Consider the following 16,563-nt stretch of genomic DNA (forward strand, 5'->3'; position numbering starts at 1 on the left):
AACAGTAGTTCTCCAGCCCTTATCCAGCGCAAGGAGCCCCTTTCAGCCTTTTTAGGATGTTTTGTTTTGTGCGGGGGAAACCCACATGGTTCTCTCATATCATGCCACAGGCACCAAATTTCATTTTGAAGAGGTCCCGGAAAAGGGCAGAGCTGGTGTAGAAATTGTCAATGTAAACATTATAACCTGTACCCAGGTATGAAACTTTCAAGAGGTTCAGAACTAATTCATAGCTCAGCCCTTTTCCGGTGGCAAAGGGTGATTTTCCTGTATAGATTGAGAAATCACAGGTGTAACCTGTGGAGGCATCAGCAAACACGCACAGCTTGAAGCCCCACTTAGTGGGCTTCCCCTTCATGTACTGCCTAAAGCCTATTCTTGTCTTTGAGGCCACCATCCTTTCATCGACAGACAGATTATATCAGGGCTGATAAAATTATTTACATGCTGTAAGGATGGAGTCTAACAGGCGTCTAAGGCAGCAAAGGGGGTCATATTCTGAGGTCCCGCTTTTTAGATCACTTTCCCTGTCCTCCTTAGGATCCAGAAGGTGAAGTGTCCAGGATATTGCCTCAAATTTTGATTTGGTCATAATCGACCAGCAGAAAGGAACATCATAGGGCTCCCTAGGACTCCAATAGGGTCTCATATTATGAGATGTGAGGAGCCCCATAAAAATAAAAATTCCTATAATTATACAGGTCCACTATGGACACTGACTGTCACTCTGACTTTGAACCCTTTTGCTTGTCTGCATTTTTGTTCATGTTATTGCACAGTATGCACATAACTTCCATGCTAAAAAAACAGCTGGAACAAATCTAACGGAGAGTATGTTTTGGAAGTGTCCAGCTGGACACCTGGTGTCCATGCTGGACTGAACCTAAACTTTTCCAATGTCACATCCTGCTCTGCTTCAATCTTCCACCTGTCCTCTGGCTCTTCCGTTGGTGGAGGGGCTTCTTCTCTTCCTGCCCTGAACAGGTCTTGTGGTCTGGAGTGGAGTGGGAATCTTCCACCCTCTCTTTGGCCGAGGAATCTCAGCACTTGAGGGGGTGGAGGGTTCTTTGATATCCTCACTGAAAAACAAAAGGAAGTTAGAAAAAAGTACTGAAACTAGGAATGAGTTTCATGGTTTTATTACTGACCAACAGCCTTTGTTGCTAGGTGACAAAGTTAGGGCAAGAGGATAGCACTCCACATGTGTAATGATTGAGCTGCAGACCAGTGCTTTGGAGAATGAGCAAGCTTTGCCTAGCTATAATTGCAGAAGGGTGTTAATTCACACTTTAGTGCCAGGTGACCAAGGACCCCCTCTGATCTTCTAAAAAAAACTAATAAATATGAATAGAAATATAAAAACACAGACAATAGTGTTTTAAAATCATGTCCAAGGACTTTATGAAGACTGTAAGACGCAAAAAGCAGCAGTTTCAGAGGTTTGTAAACAGCCAACAAGGAAACATAACAGCTTTGTACTCAAAACTATGTAGCGGCGAGGCTTAATAATAAGGCAGAATTAAGTGTTTCTGAGCTTCACAAATGAGGCCCCATTTCTCTGTTCATCTCTGTGGTGCAGCCACAGAGAAACCATTCATGCAAGATGTTTTCTTTTGATAAGGACAGCTCCCAAAGGGGGATGCACTTAGCTAAGCCTGGCTATCATGATCAATGGTCATCCATTGGCGCCTATCTGTCTAGGGAGTGCCAGTTGGACATCTGGACTGCATTACTAAGTGTCAGGAGTAAGTGACTCATATCTCACCTTGATCAACCAATCAGGGACTGGTAGGGCCGAGTAACCCACGTGGGACTCTGATGCCCATGGAACTTTCAGCCAATCAATGAGCTGAAGTTCCTCCAGGTAAAAACAGGCAACACAGAGAGCCTGAGAGATTCAGGGAGAGTCAGTAAGATTCAGTAAGATTCTGGAGAGGATTCTGTGGACTGTTCTAAAGGGAATTCAAAGGAGAATTCCAGGGCAGGATGGCCCAGGAGCAGAAGGCTCCCAAGGGCAGGACATTCTCGCAGCGCGCCTCCTGACCATCCTGAGACTCAGCCCGGACAACCACGGAACGGCCAGTGTGTCCGAGTGCCAGAACTTTCCTTTGTTCTAAGAGTCTAGAGTGGAGGTTGCCAGAGAGTAACCAGCAGCAGGCCTCGTGAACAGGTCGGAACTGTGGAAAGCTGAATCACTATTCAGAACTAGCTCTTCATCAGGAATGAACCGGTCCTCTTCCTGACTTGCTGGGACCCACAGTCATCTTTTCTCCTGTGCAAAAACTTTGCTAGTTAAAGCCAACAATGAGCATCAGCAGCGCACCGTCGCAAGCCGCACAGCACAGCCTGGCACGGAGCCAGAGAGCGCGGATTGGACAGCAACAGCCTGCAACTGTTTCTTTGAGCCCGCAGGAGATCTGAATCCCCAGAGATTGGATGAGTATTCAACTTCAATGCATTACAGCTCGAGAATTCAATTGTTATCCCAACCAGTTGATATCAATTTAATTCCTAAGTTATGTACTTGTTTTGAGTATCTAATGTAGACGTTGTAACCAAGTTCATTTACGAAACGGTCTTAATGAATGATATACTGAACGTATGTCCTCTTGGTGTGTAACTCTTTGTAACTGATTGAATATATACCTTTTGTATTCTGATAACCCTCTCGATAAGATCTGTTAGGTTTACATGCATATTCTATGTATTAATAAATGTATCCTCGTGTATTAGTACCTGTGTGTGCGCGTTGTTTGAGTTATGTCGCATGGTTGGATTCTAAAGCCATCAAAAGAATCAACTTTGTGATTTACTGCTACAATTAATAATTGTCTCAGTAAATGCCCAAACCCTACAGAACTGGTGCCTTCAGAGAGCCACTATGATTACATATTTGGCGTCCCTGAACCGGTTTTCCCTACAACTATAATAGCCAAACGTTTGTTTTGTCTGCATTGTCCATGAGACTCAGAAGGATTACCTTTCAATATTTGCAGTAAAACAAAAACATGCAAAGACTTTCTTTGCAGAAAACAATATTTGCAAATCTAATATTTCTTTGTTTCTAATAAGACTCAAAAAGACCACTCATATTCACAACATATAACCAATAAGCATTTCTCATTCCCATATATACAGATAACGTTCGATCTAATGGTGTTATTGAGGTTTATAACTAATAATAGCAATGGTCTGGATTGTATAAACAAAACAAAAATACTCACAATCCAGCAGTGGGTCCAGTCCTTCATCAAAGGCGTCTTCAGAAAAAGAAGATGCACATCTTAGTCTTCCCATGAATCGCCCGAATATATTTCTTCAAGTACCTGAGCAGCCGTCTTTTGGCTTTTTCGGCACTCTGCTTGCCATTCAATTTTTGGGGATAAACCCTTCCGTTTACGCAAAAGGGCGATTAGGTGCGCTCTGAGGAAGTGCATCTGGGAAGATGCGCTCCTTTTGGTTTGGTTTCAGATCGCCCCAATTTATTGAGCAGCTTTATAGACCCACTCTAAATTTCTAGTGGTCAAACATTCACTGATTGACAACCTTTTCCACAAATCAAAACAGCAAATAGGCACAGAAAAACTGTTGCGTTATTTGGAAGAAGCCACAAGATTTTTAAAGGAAGCTCCAATGAAAAAGGTATGCGGATCCTATGCAGACGATGGAGCAGGTAGATATCTGAAATAGGCGTATAATCCGAAACGTCAGGCATATCGTGGTCAAAAGGCGAAAGGTAGTTCGTAAACCAGGAGATACGGAGATAGACGTACAATCCAAAACAGAAAGCGAGGTGTAAGGTCGAGGGGCAAAAGGGTAATCAAATCAAATCAAATCAAATCAAAGTGTATTTATCAAATGCACAACAATATGGTGTTCAGCAGTAGTTGCTGTCAATGAAATGTATTTTTCTGAGAGCTCAAAAAAATTACAAGAATCACAAAAATCACAAAAATTCACAAGAACACAAAAATCACAAAATTGAGGTTACATTTTTTAAATGGAATAAAACTCAATATGAGTAGAGCTGTTATGTGTCCATGGTGTGTGCAATATATACAGTTATGCTGAATATAGTGAGAATTGTGTGTCCATGTAGCCATTACAGGTGATTTGCATAGGAGCTACAGGTTGGCTATTTAGCAGTCTTATTGCCTGGAGGTAGAAGCTGTTCCGTAGTCTGTTGGACTTGGACCGAATGCTTTGGTACAGTTAACCGGACAGTAGGAGGGAAAACAGTTTGTGACTGGGATGACTGGGGTCCTTGAGAATGGACCTGGCCTTCTTCAGACATCTAGCTGAGCAGATCTCCTGGATGCTTGGTAGCTCACAGCTGGTGAGAAGCTGCGCTGACTTCACCACCCTCTGCAATACCTTGCGATCCCGGGGGGAGTACTTCCCATACCAGGCAGTGATGCAACCAGTCAGGATGCTCAAATTATTAAAATAAAAGTTTTTAAAATATCAGATTGTGTTTCTGCAACATTTAGTGCACAATACGTCATTTTAATCTAATAATAAAACAACAGCCACAACAAGAGCTTTACACGCTGTCTGGGGTATTTTCCAATCAGACATGAGGTGAATTCAGAACAGGAGCCTCTGCTTCGTCATTTAGTGAGCTTTTGGTCAACGTCTGAATGAAACAGATTCACTATTTTAACTCTTTGATTAAACAAAGTACACAAAAGGCACCTTCCTTTGAGCTGGAATTGAACCAGTAACCTAAGGATTCCCTGCTATTACCCACTACAGTCCTCCACTCGACCAACTGAGCTATCAAAGGGATGTTGGTAATTGCTCTTTGGCCCATACTGCCCAATGTAGTGAAATGTTCCAGGTGATTTAAATCCCAGATTGACATCGTTTCCAACTCGTTTCCTTTTTATTTACTTGAATTTAAGCTGTGAACCAGGATTCTCTGTATAAACTTGCAGGGATATTAAAAAATGTTTGATGGGGTATCAATTATTCGGAAATGGACTCCTTTTTTTTCTTGGGGGATCATATTAAACATTTCATTTGGATCTACAAGAGGATCACCATGAGGAACAAAACTAAGTTTCATTCTGTGTTTATTAGAAGCATTATCACAGCTAATGCATGTAAAGCCTTTAGTATGCAACAGTGAGAGTTCAGTTATGCCGGAGAACTGAAATTTAGTAAATCCATATTTAAACAGATTGCAAATCTTCAAAGTGTTTTGTCACTGCAAATATTATTACAGGGGTTTACCAGCTGCCAGACGTGCTTATTTTGGGATTATTTCCAATAAGTATCCCATTAGTAGTTGTGTGTCCTTACTGGTATCTTTTAAACATTTGATTATATACAAACGGGACAGAGACAAAGTATTAATAATCCCATTTTAAGGTGTCTTGCATTTTAATTTACTGAACAGATAAATTGAAAGGCTCTGATTCAGAGCCCCTGCAGTTCGTGCTAATTAGAACCACAACAATGCTCCTGAGTCCTGGGCATTACACTGAGCACACGTTCAGCTGGGCTCTGACTTTGTTAAGCACGACTTCTTGTTGCAGTTGAGCTCAGAGCTAGATATGATCTCCATATTCTACCGCAATAACTAGTCTGAAACTTAGTAAATAGTACACAGTTTTTAACTGAAGTCAGGTTGTTAAAAAATTAAACCAGCACCCTGTCACCGAAACTTACCCCGGTCTTCCGCGCGACAAGCAGGGGTACTCAACACTGTACTAACAAGGAGGGGTTGTCCGCAGTTGAGCGCGAGCTCTGATTACTGTCAGCAGACATTTCTTCATTTCCAATGACGTTTTCTTCTGCTCTCAGCTTTTTACCGGTCATAAATGCTCAAGAAGTAATTCATTTGAATTTGAAGTCTGTCTCTGTTACCTTCGGTCCTGATAAAGAAAAGCCGTGCGTGGGAGACTCCGTCTCTGAAGAAGTTTGCCGTCACCCTGCAAGAAAAGAGAGCCATCATTCACCGAAAAAAACACTAAGACAATTACCATTAAACACGTGAAATGCGAGATGTTGTGGAAATGTTTTCTACTTAGAGATTCTGTCGTTTCTACTCTAATGAGAGAGGCTCTTTGTCGGAAGTAGGATTTGAACAAACGTCTCCAGGGGAAACTGCGACCTCAATGCAACGCCTTAGACCACCAGGCATCCTGTCTGTGGCTCTTATATTGCATTATATGTTTTATTTATTTCTACTTGTTGATAGGAAAAAAAGTGAAATCGTGTAATTTGGGAAATGTATTTTTTTCATGGGGAAAACTAGCCTGAGCAAATGTAAAGTTAAGAGCAGCGCTCAACAAAAACCATCAGAAGCCGAAAGCGCTTCTTATGCGGATCAGTATATTCCGATGCCGGTGGTTCTGCAGAAGAAATAAGAAAAGCCGAACTGAAAGCACTGTGTTGCCATTACGGGTACTTTGGCTGCAGCTGCTTTAAGATCTACTCAGCTGGCACAGAAAGTTGTATGAGGTCAGACAGGTTTGCGCTGTCTAAATAACAGTGTGCGAATTTAAACTTATTTAAACAAGACTATTTACAATGTAATACATGCTCCAAAAGCGTTAATACTGCACTGGCTGCTATTTGAAACACCTTTAGAAATGACGCGTAATAGAGATTGATGCAGCTGGCTTTTATGCTTCACAATACATTGCAATCAGGAAAATAAACCAATTAGAAATATGCCTTTGAGTTTGAGTTTGGCTCTTCTTATTTCTTCTGCAGAACAACTGGTATGGGAATGTATTGATCCGCATAAGTAGCGCTTTCGGTTTCTGATCGTTTTTATTGAGTGCTGCTCTGAACTTTACATTTGCTTGTGCTAGTTTTCCACATGAAAAAAAAGAAATTTCCCTAATTACATGATTTCACTTTTTTTCTTATCAACGAGTAAAAAGAAATAAAACATATAATTCAATATAAACGCCAGAGGCAAGTTGGCTGGAGGTCTAAGGCGCGTTCAGGTCGCAGTTTCCCCTGAGGATTTTGTTCCAATCCCACTTCTGATAAAGAGGTTTTCTCGTTTTTCTCTTTGAATAGACAATCAAGTTCTTAACAAATTTCATATTGTAATGCTACGGGGGCTCAGGCAGGCGCCCTTGCCGCATCTGGTCGGCCCCTGCACCGTCCGCGTCTCTCTGCAGCGACCTAGACCCGTGAGCTAAAGAGAGATCTCTCTACAGCCCAGTAGCTGTAGTCCTGCTATCACAGGGAAGGGCGGTGACGTCACCTGCTCTGGTACGCCGGCTCTTACACACAGTGCTTGTCGGCCGTAAGCGTTACAATATATTAGATTTCCGCAATACGTTTTGGCTTTAACAGGAAACTGTGCACTTCCACAGAAAGAGTAACAAGAGGAGACGTTTCCATGTTACTTGTAGACTTAGATAAAGGAACATGGCAGTGAATGAAAGAGGCACAGACGGGGTTCGGACCCACGATCTTCAATTTACAAGACTGACGCCTTACCACTTGGCCACCGTGCCATCGTGGGGAGAGGGTCAGCTTACTTTATGTTGAATCAACGCTAGTAGTTTTACTGTTGTAATAGAGGAACAAGAGGCGCAGTCGGTAGAGCTTGCAACCTTTTAGTTCAAAATCGTCGATTCATGGGTTGTTTGTGTCCTTTCGGATCCCTCTAATCTTTTAGTAGGACAGTGCAAGCGGGACGTGATAGGGTACAGTGACTCCCAATGTCATATGAGCTTTGTGTAATTTAGCTTTCTTAACGCTATGGGGCTCGATTCAGATATCGCTGTGAAAGCAAGGGACGAGCAAAGGTTTTTTCTAAATTGGGGGTGATCTGCTCCCGAGTAATTATAAACACCTGAGCGTTTACTGTTTACTGTTGTGTTACTGTGATAAAGGAAGACCGCACTTTATCAAAATACTGCTGCTTCCTAATTTTACATAATGGTATTTAGACCGGGGAGAGTGACTGCATTCCAAGAGGCTAAAAGTTGATTTCACAAAGCCCCCATTTAATAAAATACATTAGAAACCGCAAGGAAAACAGTATGTTTTAATAAGTCTTCTCCTGGTTTTACATTATTATAGTCTTTCACATTTGAATGCATACCTTACCATAAATCTTACCTAGATTACAGGCAACGGAAACAGTTCATAATGCACGAAGTCTATTTATAGTTGACTTTATAACAGGAGGATTCTAATAGTTCATGAATCCTCCTGTCCATCATGTGCCTGCTAAGCGGTTTCTCTGTTTTCCTTCTCCTGTCATTGTCAGCGAGCACATCAAGATGGGAAAAATGTAACAGGGAAAAAGAGTAGTTGGTAGGAGTGGGATTTGAACCCACACCTCGATCTGGAGACAAGAATACCCATGAGAGCTAGAAAAACACAAGTATTTGATCATGGTGCTTTTGTGGTGGTGGAGGGGAGTCCCCATTACCTGTAGAGGGCTTTGAATGGTGCTTTAGAACGCTCAACCATCCTGATAAGTGATGGACGGATGGAGGTGTATTGAATACACTAGTAGTTCACTAACCTGAGTTGCTTTGCTGGAGAAGTGCCATGTTACCTGTTGTAAACGTCAAACGTACAAATGTGTTGTACTTTCCAACCTTTGAGTAATATTTTCCAGAGCTAGGGCGCAGTTGTCTTCACAATCTGGTTTATCTCAAAAGCAATGACGTCTGTGTAAAACAGATTTTATTTTCGGGAACCGACGTTGTATTGCATATTTCTAATTGATTTGTTTTCATTATTGTAATGTATAGTGGAGCATAAAAAAAACATCTGCAAAAATCTCTATTACGCGTCTTTAATGATGGCATTTCAAATAGTAGCAAGAGCGAGGATCAAACCCCCCTCCTGGCGATAGTTGCCTCACGCTCTGAACAACCAAGTCCTGCTTATTCCCGTTGTGGGTCGCGGATGGTGTGTTTTGGTATTTACTCGAAATTACGGAGGATACATGGGACTGCATCTACCTGATAACATACCGTGATCTCTAGTACCTAATGAGCTTTGATAATTCAGCTTGCTTATCGCTTTGGGCTCAATTCAAAAGTTGCAATGAAAGCAGAAGCTGAGCAGGATTCTGTTTAAATCGAGCCAGATCTGCTCACGAGCGGGGAAACACTTCAGCGTTTACTAATTGAAGACCACAATCCGCTAAAACACCCCTGTTTCTTAGACTAAAAGAAGCTAAAAGCATTTTTGAACATGGGTTATATTGTAAATACTGTTATTAAAAAGCTTATTCGCATACTGTCCGTTATTTAGACGGTGCAAAACAGGCTGCCCTTATAAAACTTTCTGTGCCCGTTTTGACCAAGGAGAACGTATTTCTGATGGAGCGCTATGCGAAAAGATTTAATAAGCTTTACCCCTGCGAGTGATTCAGCATAAAGAAGTAAAAGTTTCAAAGGGAAAAGCAGCTCACTAACACAGCCAATATTAAAAGTGATCTCGGCAGATGTTGTTCCCTACATAAAGCTGAAAGTGCCAAAGAGAATTTCTGTTGAGAAAACAAAATATTTTTTTCTGCCTTGATGTTAAGCTGACAGCCTGTCTTTTTGAAAGTCTATTTCTAAACACCTCACGCAGCCTCTCAACAGACTAACAAAAAGAGCTTTTATTGATCGTATTGCATGTCTTAAAACACTAACATTTGGCAGCGGTGGGATTCAAACCCACACTCCCAGAGAGACTGGAGCCTAAATCCAGCACCTTAGACAGCTCGGCCACACTACCTTCCGCCATGCTCATCTTCCTCACATTGCTGGCTTGGACTGGGGGGCTTCAGCTCTTGTCGTCGGATCTAATGGTATCATGACATGTGGAAGTGACTGCACCTTCATCTTCCGAGATGCTTTCAATACCACAAACGCTACTTTCACCGGCACAAACGTAGCAATAACAAAGGAGGTGGGATTCATCCTTTGTGCTGTTTGTAGGGGCGCAACTCTACGGTGATCTACTGACTTGAAGAGAAAAAATCAAAATCCTCTGTTATTACTGTTGCTTTTTTCATAGTTTCTTCAAATCTTTCATTTGAACGTAGATTTTGAAGGATATTGATGATAATACCACATAAATTGTGGTTTTCTTGTGATCACCAGTTTTATTCAAATACCAGCCTTTTTTATAGTTCCTTGCGTGTTTCACAAGGTATAATAGCCCCCTTCGCATCCTCAGCTAACATATTTTAAAATTACAATAGATTATACAGCATGCATGTTTACATTTATATTAAAAATATATAAATAAAATAAAGTAAAGATACCAAATAACATACAGTGCTAACCCAATAATTCTTGTCAGGTTCTCCAACAAATCTGCGTTGTTATTTTAACATGTTTCAGCTGAGGGTGCAACAGGAGTATAAATGAATTTTCCCGCCAGCCATTCAAAGACCAAATTCCATGAGTGAACATTATTTTCTCAGAAGTTGCCGGCGGTTTTGAATTATGTCCACAACTGTTGTAGTAGTTCCTTCTAGAAGTTCGACACCTGCAAAGCACTCGTTATATCATAGGTGTTAAAGTTCGCTGAATCTATTCGAGTCATGGTGTGTATCCCTGCCTATCATTGGGAGACAGGTATCTTTTTACACTCAGATTCCAATCTTCAATGCTTTGTGTGAGAGCTTACATAACTTTCATTTTCTCACATTTTCTGACGACTGTTCCAAAGGGGCACCCTGTCAATTCCGAATACTTTTAAAAAATCTGCCTGCATGTTTGATTATTGTCATTTCATTTCGAAAAAGTTCAATATTGATCATAACTAAAGAAAATAATGATCATGAACAAAAAAGGGATAAAGATGCGAGTCGATCTTGAATCACAGCTGGGTGACACGGGCTTTTCTGATATGGTTGTACGAGAAACAGGAGGAATCGCCAATCTCCTATAGAACATGAGTTGAATCAGGAGTGAGACATTTCGTATACTCGTGCATATGTCAACGCCTGACCTACATCGTAAAACTAACATTAAGTTGTCAGAGACATTCATTTATATACAAACAAGAGACAGACCAAGTAATAATTCTACATTAGTTCAGGTAGGTAAACCTGAACTAACTAACAAACCTATTAATAATTCTACATTAACGTGTCCTACACTGATCAGACTAATTGACATGGTCTAATTCAGAGCCTGTGCAGTTCGTGCTAATTACAACAAGGACAGTTCTGAACCCTCATCACCGAACTGAGCACAAGTTCAGCTGTTCTCCAGTTTTGTTACGCATGGTTTTTCATTGCAATTGAGTTCAGAGCTGGAGCTGATCTCCAGACAGTACAGTGTTTTGGGTAAGTTGTCGAAATTCGCATGAGGCTGCAGACAACTTACCCAAAGTGTTTTCTATAGCTTTCAGGTGGAGTTCATTTATATAAAAGAATGTACGTGGTATAAACGCAACAAGCCAGAAGGCAGTCCAACCTATAATTTTCTGACGCGATGCCCGACGCGTTATTTATTACGTCACTGACCCTGCTATTATAGGGCTAAAAAACACGTTTTCTACATTTTTGTCTGTTTAAAAATCACTCTCTAAAAAAGACAAAGGGTTTGTGTGTCGTGCTAAAATTCCGCTTCATTTCGAATGCAAATAAAAACCGTTTTGTTCCAAGAAATCTTAAATTTGTCACATCCTTCATACTATACTTCTCTCTTGTATTAGTAAAGCATTTTGATTTAAACTGAATAATATATGAAGGTTTCATCTATACACTTACACATAATAAGTATACGAATAAGTACTCGGAAGAAACCGCAGCTCAGGTATTAAAGAGATTTAAAATCGGATCGGAGGATTTAGAGTCCAGAGTGCAAACCGACAGATGACACAGGTCTTTTATAGAACCGTTTTGATTTCCTCTACTTTGTCCCTGTGATGTCATTGTCCTGCTCGCAGCCGAGCCCGACACACGTCTGTTTTTTGTTGCTGGGCCTACACCCTGCGGTCCATGCGGGTCCTAATACCCCAGTACAATGACGGGGACACTAAACTGTAAACAGGTGCCGTCCTTCGGCTGAGATGTAAAACCGAGGTCCTGACTCTCTGTGATCATTCAGGAGAATGGTGGTGGTGGAGGGGAGTCCCCGTTACCTGTAAAGCGCATTGAGTGGAGTATCCAGAACAGCGCTATATAAGTGTAAGCAATGATGATGATTATTATTATTGTAATGTAAATTGCAATAAAAAAATATCAAACTTTGATTCAAAATAGATTAATGTAAAAAACTTATAAAGCTAATGCGTTTTTCAGGGCTATATCTACTTTTTTGTTTTTTAAAGCGAAGTCTGTCGCGATTGTGGAAGTTAGAGAAGGTATACCAGCGGGTGCCTTCATATAGCGAGCGCCAGTCTCGCCTGTAGCTGCGAGAAGGTTAAAAGCGCATAAGTGATCTGTCTTTCGTCAAAGCAATTGCCGGAGCAGTAAGACGCAGAGCACCATCTATCAGCTGTAGGCGATGTTCGGGGAAGAGTTAATTCTGTTTTTAGCACAGGGAGTGAGAATGAGCTCAGTCCGGCTCCCAGCAGAATCCATCCTGGTTTGGTTACTGTCAGACTGTGCGTCTGATGCTCTTGGGATCGCAACTTGAAAAAAAGAACAAAACAATTGCTCACATTGTGTGATTTCCACGAGAGGAAGGGAAGATATCACTTTAAAGATTGTGTTTCTGCAACATTTCGTGCACAGTACGCCGTATTTAACAAGAAAACAACGAGCCCTTTACACGCGGCCTGGGGTATTTTCCCCTTTTATATTTTTGCCACTTTATATCGAACCTGTTATACTCCCAAAAGTGAACAGTAGCTTGTACTTTAAAAAATGTACAATTCACCGCTGGTATAAACAGATGTGTGCCTTGTTTGCCTTTGTAAGCATTTGTTTAAAAAATAAGTTCACAATACGTTAAAAACACAAAACGCACAAACTTAATAATACAACGATACAAAATCAAAACCAAATTAAGTACCTATCCTTTAAAAACAGAAAACACCATTATATCTACAATACAAACGTGACATTTGTATCTACTTTTGAATTACTGTACAAAGCAAACAGAGTAGTCCCTGAATTCAAAGATCAGATCTTGGCCAAAACAAGACAATCAGACGTGAGCTGAATTCGGAACGAGAGCCTCTGCTTCGTCGTTTACTGAGCTTTTGATCAACGTCTGGGTGAATAAGATTGGCTATTTTAACTGTTTGATTGAAGTACACAAAAAGCACCTTTTTTCGAGCTGGAGTCGAACCAGCGACCTAAGGATTCCCCACTGTTTCTACTACAGTCCTCTGCTCTAATAACTTACTGTATCTATCGAACTGATAGCAAGTGTGACTCTCTGGCACGTACTGCTGAATGTAGTGAAATGTTTCGGGTGATTTAAATTCCAGTTCGACATCAAGTTTCCATTTCGTTTCTTTAGTCTTATTTACCTTGAATTTAAACCACGAACCAGGATTCTACTGTATAAACTTCCGGGGATATTACAAAATGATGGGGCATCAATCATTCCAGGTGGAAATTGACTCCTTTTTTTTCTCGAGGGATCATATTAAACATTTCATTAGGATCGAGAGGAGAATCACTATGAGACACAAAACAAACAGTTTCTTTCTGTCTTTATTAGAAAGTAGCGTTTGTGCTACATTAATAATATTTTCGGAAATATAGAAGTTGTAAATTTTAAAATTTATATTTGAATCGAAATGTGGTTTTGAGTTAAATATTAGCGTGTTCATGTAATTAGTTTGTGTTTGTCATTACTACTGTATATATATATATTGCCATGTTACTAGAATTTGTAACTGAAGTTGATTAGTTGTGTTTTTTATGATGATTAGCCATTTGTTGATTACAATATTGTATATAATGTATAATTTGATCTACATATTTTTCAGGTGTGAATAATTGTATATTTTCAGAATAAATTTCTAAAACAAATCATTGGCTTTATTTCTTAGTTTCTACACCTATAAAATCTATCTTTGTTGTATAATAGACCTTTAACTATATATGTGTAATAGTCCTCTAAATTTATCCGTATAATAGAATTCCAGCCATTTACGTATAATGAACATATAACCATAGACGTATAATTGACATATAACGATAGACTTATATTAGAATTTCATTCTAGAGCAGTTACGGAGCACATTTATACATCTAAGGTATGCGTTTAGTAGTCGTATATTCTACATCTTTCGCCCACTGGGATGTGCCGATTTTAATTTAACAAGATGCACATTTTCTAATGCAGGCTTAATTACAACACAGTTTATTTCTCTAAAGCATGTTATGTAAAAAAGAGAAAAACGAAAATAAATGGATGACAATATTTCAAAGCTGAAGATTTTACTTTTGAAAAATTGACGTTTTATGTATGCAGATGCATTCACTGGTTTTAGAACTTTGCTGTGCTTCCTGAGTCGTTTTCAGTGTTATAAACTGGGTGTGGAGGTAGCGATCACTTTGTAGAGCAGTTGATAGACTGGAGCTGTTCAGACTACTCTTGGTATTTCTCAAATGCTTCCATCATTTTTCTTTCATGCTAGGACGCGAGTGTGTAGATGTGTTTGGTTTTCGTTTCACTGATTCTCATTGAAGATTTGGGAATTAATGACGAAAGAATCAGTTGCCTCTGAAAGCAGAAGCTTTGGTTCACACCGATCTTGAAGACAAGCACATGTAGAGCAGCGTGTGATGATTTGTACTATGAAAGACCAAGAGCTCAAAGTGACGTCTGCGTTTACCGTTTAGACTTTTCATCTGGGGTGCACTTTTAGAAAGTAAAGATAGAGCAGTTGTGTTGAATCACGCTATGACAGTCGTCAGCAGAGTGGCGCAGCAGAAGCGTGCTGGGTCCATAACCCAGAAGTTGATAGTTTGAAACCATCTTCTGCTACGTGACTGCGACAAGACTGAAGTCATGCTTATTGGTACCCCTCATCAACTTCGTAAAGCCAGGACTATAATCCTATCTGTAGATGGCTCTCTACTTGAGCTTCAATCAAAATTGAAAAACCTTGGGGTTATATTCGATTCTGGCTTAACATTTGACCCACATATTCAGCATACTGTCAAAAACATATTTTTTTCACCTTAGAAATATCGCAAGACTACGCCCTATGCTATCATTAACTGTGGCTGAAAAACTGATCAACATATTTGTATTCTCTCGAATTGACTACTGCAATGCTCTACTCGCTGGGGTATCTAAATCTACTCTGAACAAACTGCAGTATGTCCAAAATTCAGCAGCCAGAATCCTGACCAGGTCTAGTGCAAGTGTTCACATTACTCCTATCCTGGAGTCCTTGCACTGGCTTCCAGTCAAATTCCTCGTAGATTTTAAAATCCTCATGCTCACCTATAAGGCTCTACTCGCCCTACTCCCCACCTAGCAACCTCGGCTCTTCAAATTCTGCCCTCCTTACTGTTCCACAAGCCCGCCTACATTGTATGGGTGATGGGGCCTTCTCCTGTTTTGCCCCCAAGCTCTGGAACTCTTCGCCCAAGGATATCAGAGAGTCACCTTCTCTAAACTCCTTCAAATCCAGACTCAAAACCTTATTCTTCAGAAAAGCTTTTACTTAACTGATACCATTCTCCACCCCTCTGCTCTACTTAGTACCACCTTCCACGGTCTCCTTTATTGTTATTGTTGTATTGTTGTAATTGTAATTGTGTCTTATCTTGTGTATTCTTCTTATTTATTGTTGTATTTTTATTTAGTGTTATTGTCGTCCTGTAAAGCGTTTTGCGAAGCCACCTTTAAAGGTGCTATATAAAATAAAGTTTATGATTATATTATTGTTATATATATTTTACTTTTTTATATCAACAGTATCCCAGTTAATTTTTTAGCCTCGAAAAGATGTTCAGACACATTAATAATAATAATAATAATAATAATAATTGCTTACACTTATATAGCGCTTTTCTGGACATTCCACTCGAAGCTCTTTACAGGTAATGGGGTCTCCCCTCCACCAGGACCAATGTGCAGCATCCACCTGGTGGAATCCTTTCCCTTATCCTGCTGGTGGAACTCAAGAGATCCAGGAATCCAGTCACTGTCTGGGATCTTTGCCCATCAGTCAAACACACAAAATCACAGGTAATAATAATAATAATAAAAAACTTTATTTTATATAGTGCCTTTTAAGGTGGCTTCTCAAAGCTCTTTACAGAATGACAACAACAATAAATAAGAAGAATACACAAGATAAAACACAATTACAATATATAGAGGAGACCATGGATGGTGGTACTAAGAAAAGCAGAGTGGTGAAGAATGGAACCAGTTAAGTAAAGGCTTTTCTAAAGAAGAGGGTTTTGAGTCTGGATTCGAAGGAGTTTAGAGAAGGTGGCTCTATGATATCCTTGGGGAGAGAGTTCCAGAGCTTGGGGGCATAACAGGAGAAGGCTCTGTCACCCATAAAGTGAAGATGGGCTTGGAGGACAGTTAGGAGACCAGAATTAGAAGAGTGAAGGTTGTGAGGTGGGGAGTAGGGTGATAATAGTTCAGACAGGTACTGAGGTGCCAAGCCATGCAGAGCCTTATACAATAGGTGAGC

General features: G+C 40.3%; 1 long non-coding RNA gene and 2 other non-coding genes across 3 annotated transcripts; all 3 read right to left on the reverse strand.

Moving 5' to 3' along the window:
• Positions 1 to 752: 752 nt before the first annotated feature.
• On the reverse strand, positions 753 to 16,020 carry LOC138242907 (uncharacterized). Its single transcript, XR_011191782.1, has 5 exons — positions 15,910 to 16,020; positions 9,717 to 9,947; positions 5,872 to 5,936; positions 3,225 to 3,260; positions 753 to 1,079 (listed from the first exon to the last, which is right to left on the reverse strand). It is a non-coding gene; the product is annotated as an uncharacterized lncRNA (long non-coding RNA).
• On the reverse strand, positions 4,698 to 4,786 carry trnay-gua (transfer RNA tyrosine (anticodon GUA)). Its single transcript is given in 2 exon segments — positions 4,698 to 4,733; positions 4,750 to 4,786. It is a non-coding gene; the product is annotated as a tRNA-Tyr (tRNA).
• Positions 7,413 to 7,484, reverse strand: trnat-ugu (transfer RNA threonine (anticodon UGU)). Its single transcript has one exon. It is a non-coding gene; the product is annotated as a tRNA-Thr (tRNA).
• Positions 16,021 to 16,563: the final 543 nt, after the last annotated feature.

This window comes from Lepisosteus oculatus, chromosome 14 (genome assembly GCF_040954835.1).
Source record: "Lepisosteus oculatus isolate fLepOcu1 chromosome 14, fLepOcu1.hap2, whole genome shotgun sequence".
Taxonomy (NCBI): domain Eukaryota; kingdom Metazoa; phylum Chordata; class Actinopteri; order Semionotiformes; family Lepisosteidae; genus Lepisosteus; species Lepisosteus oculatus.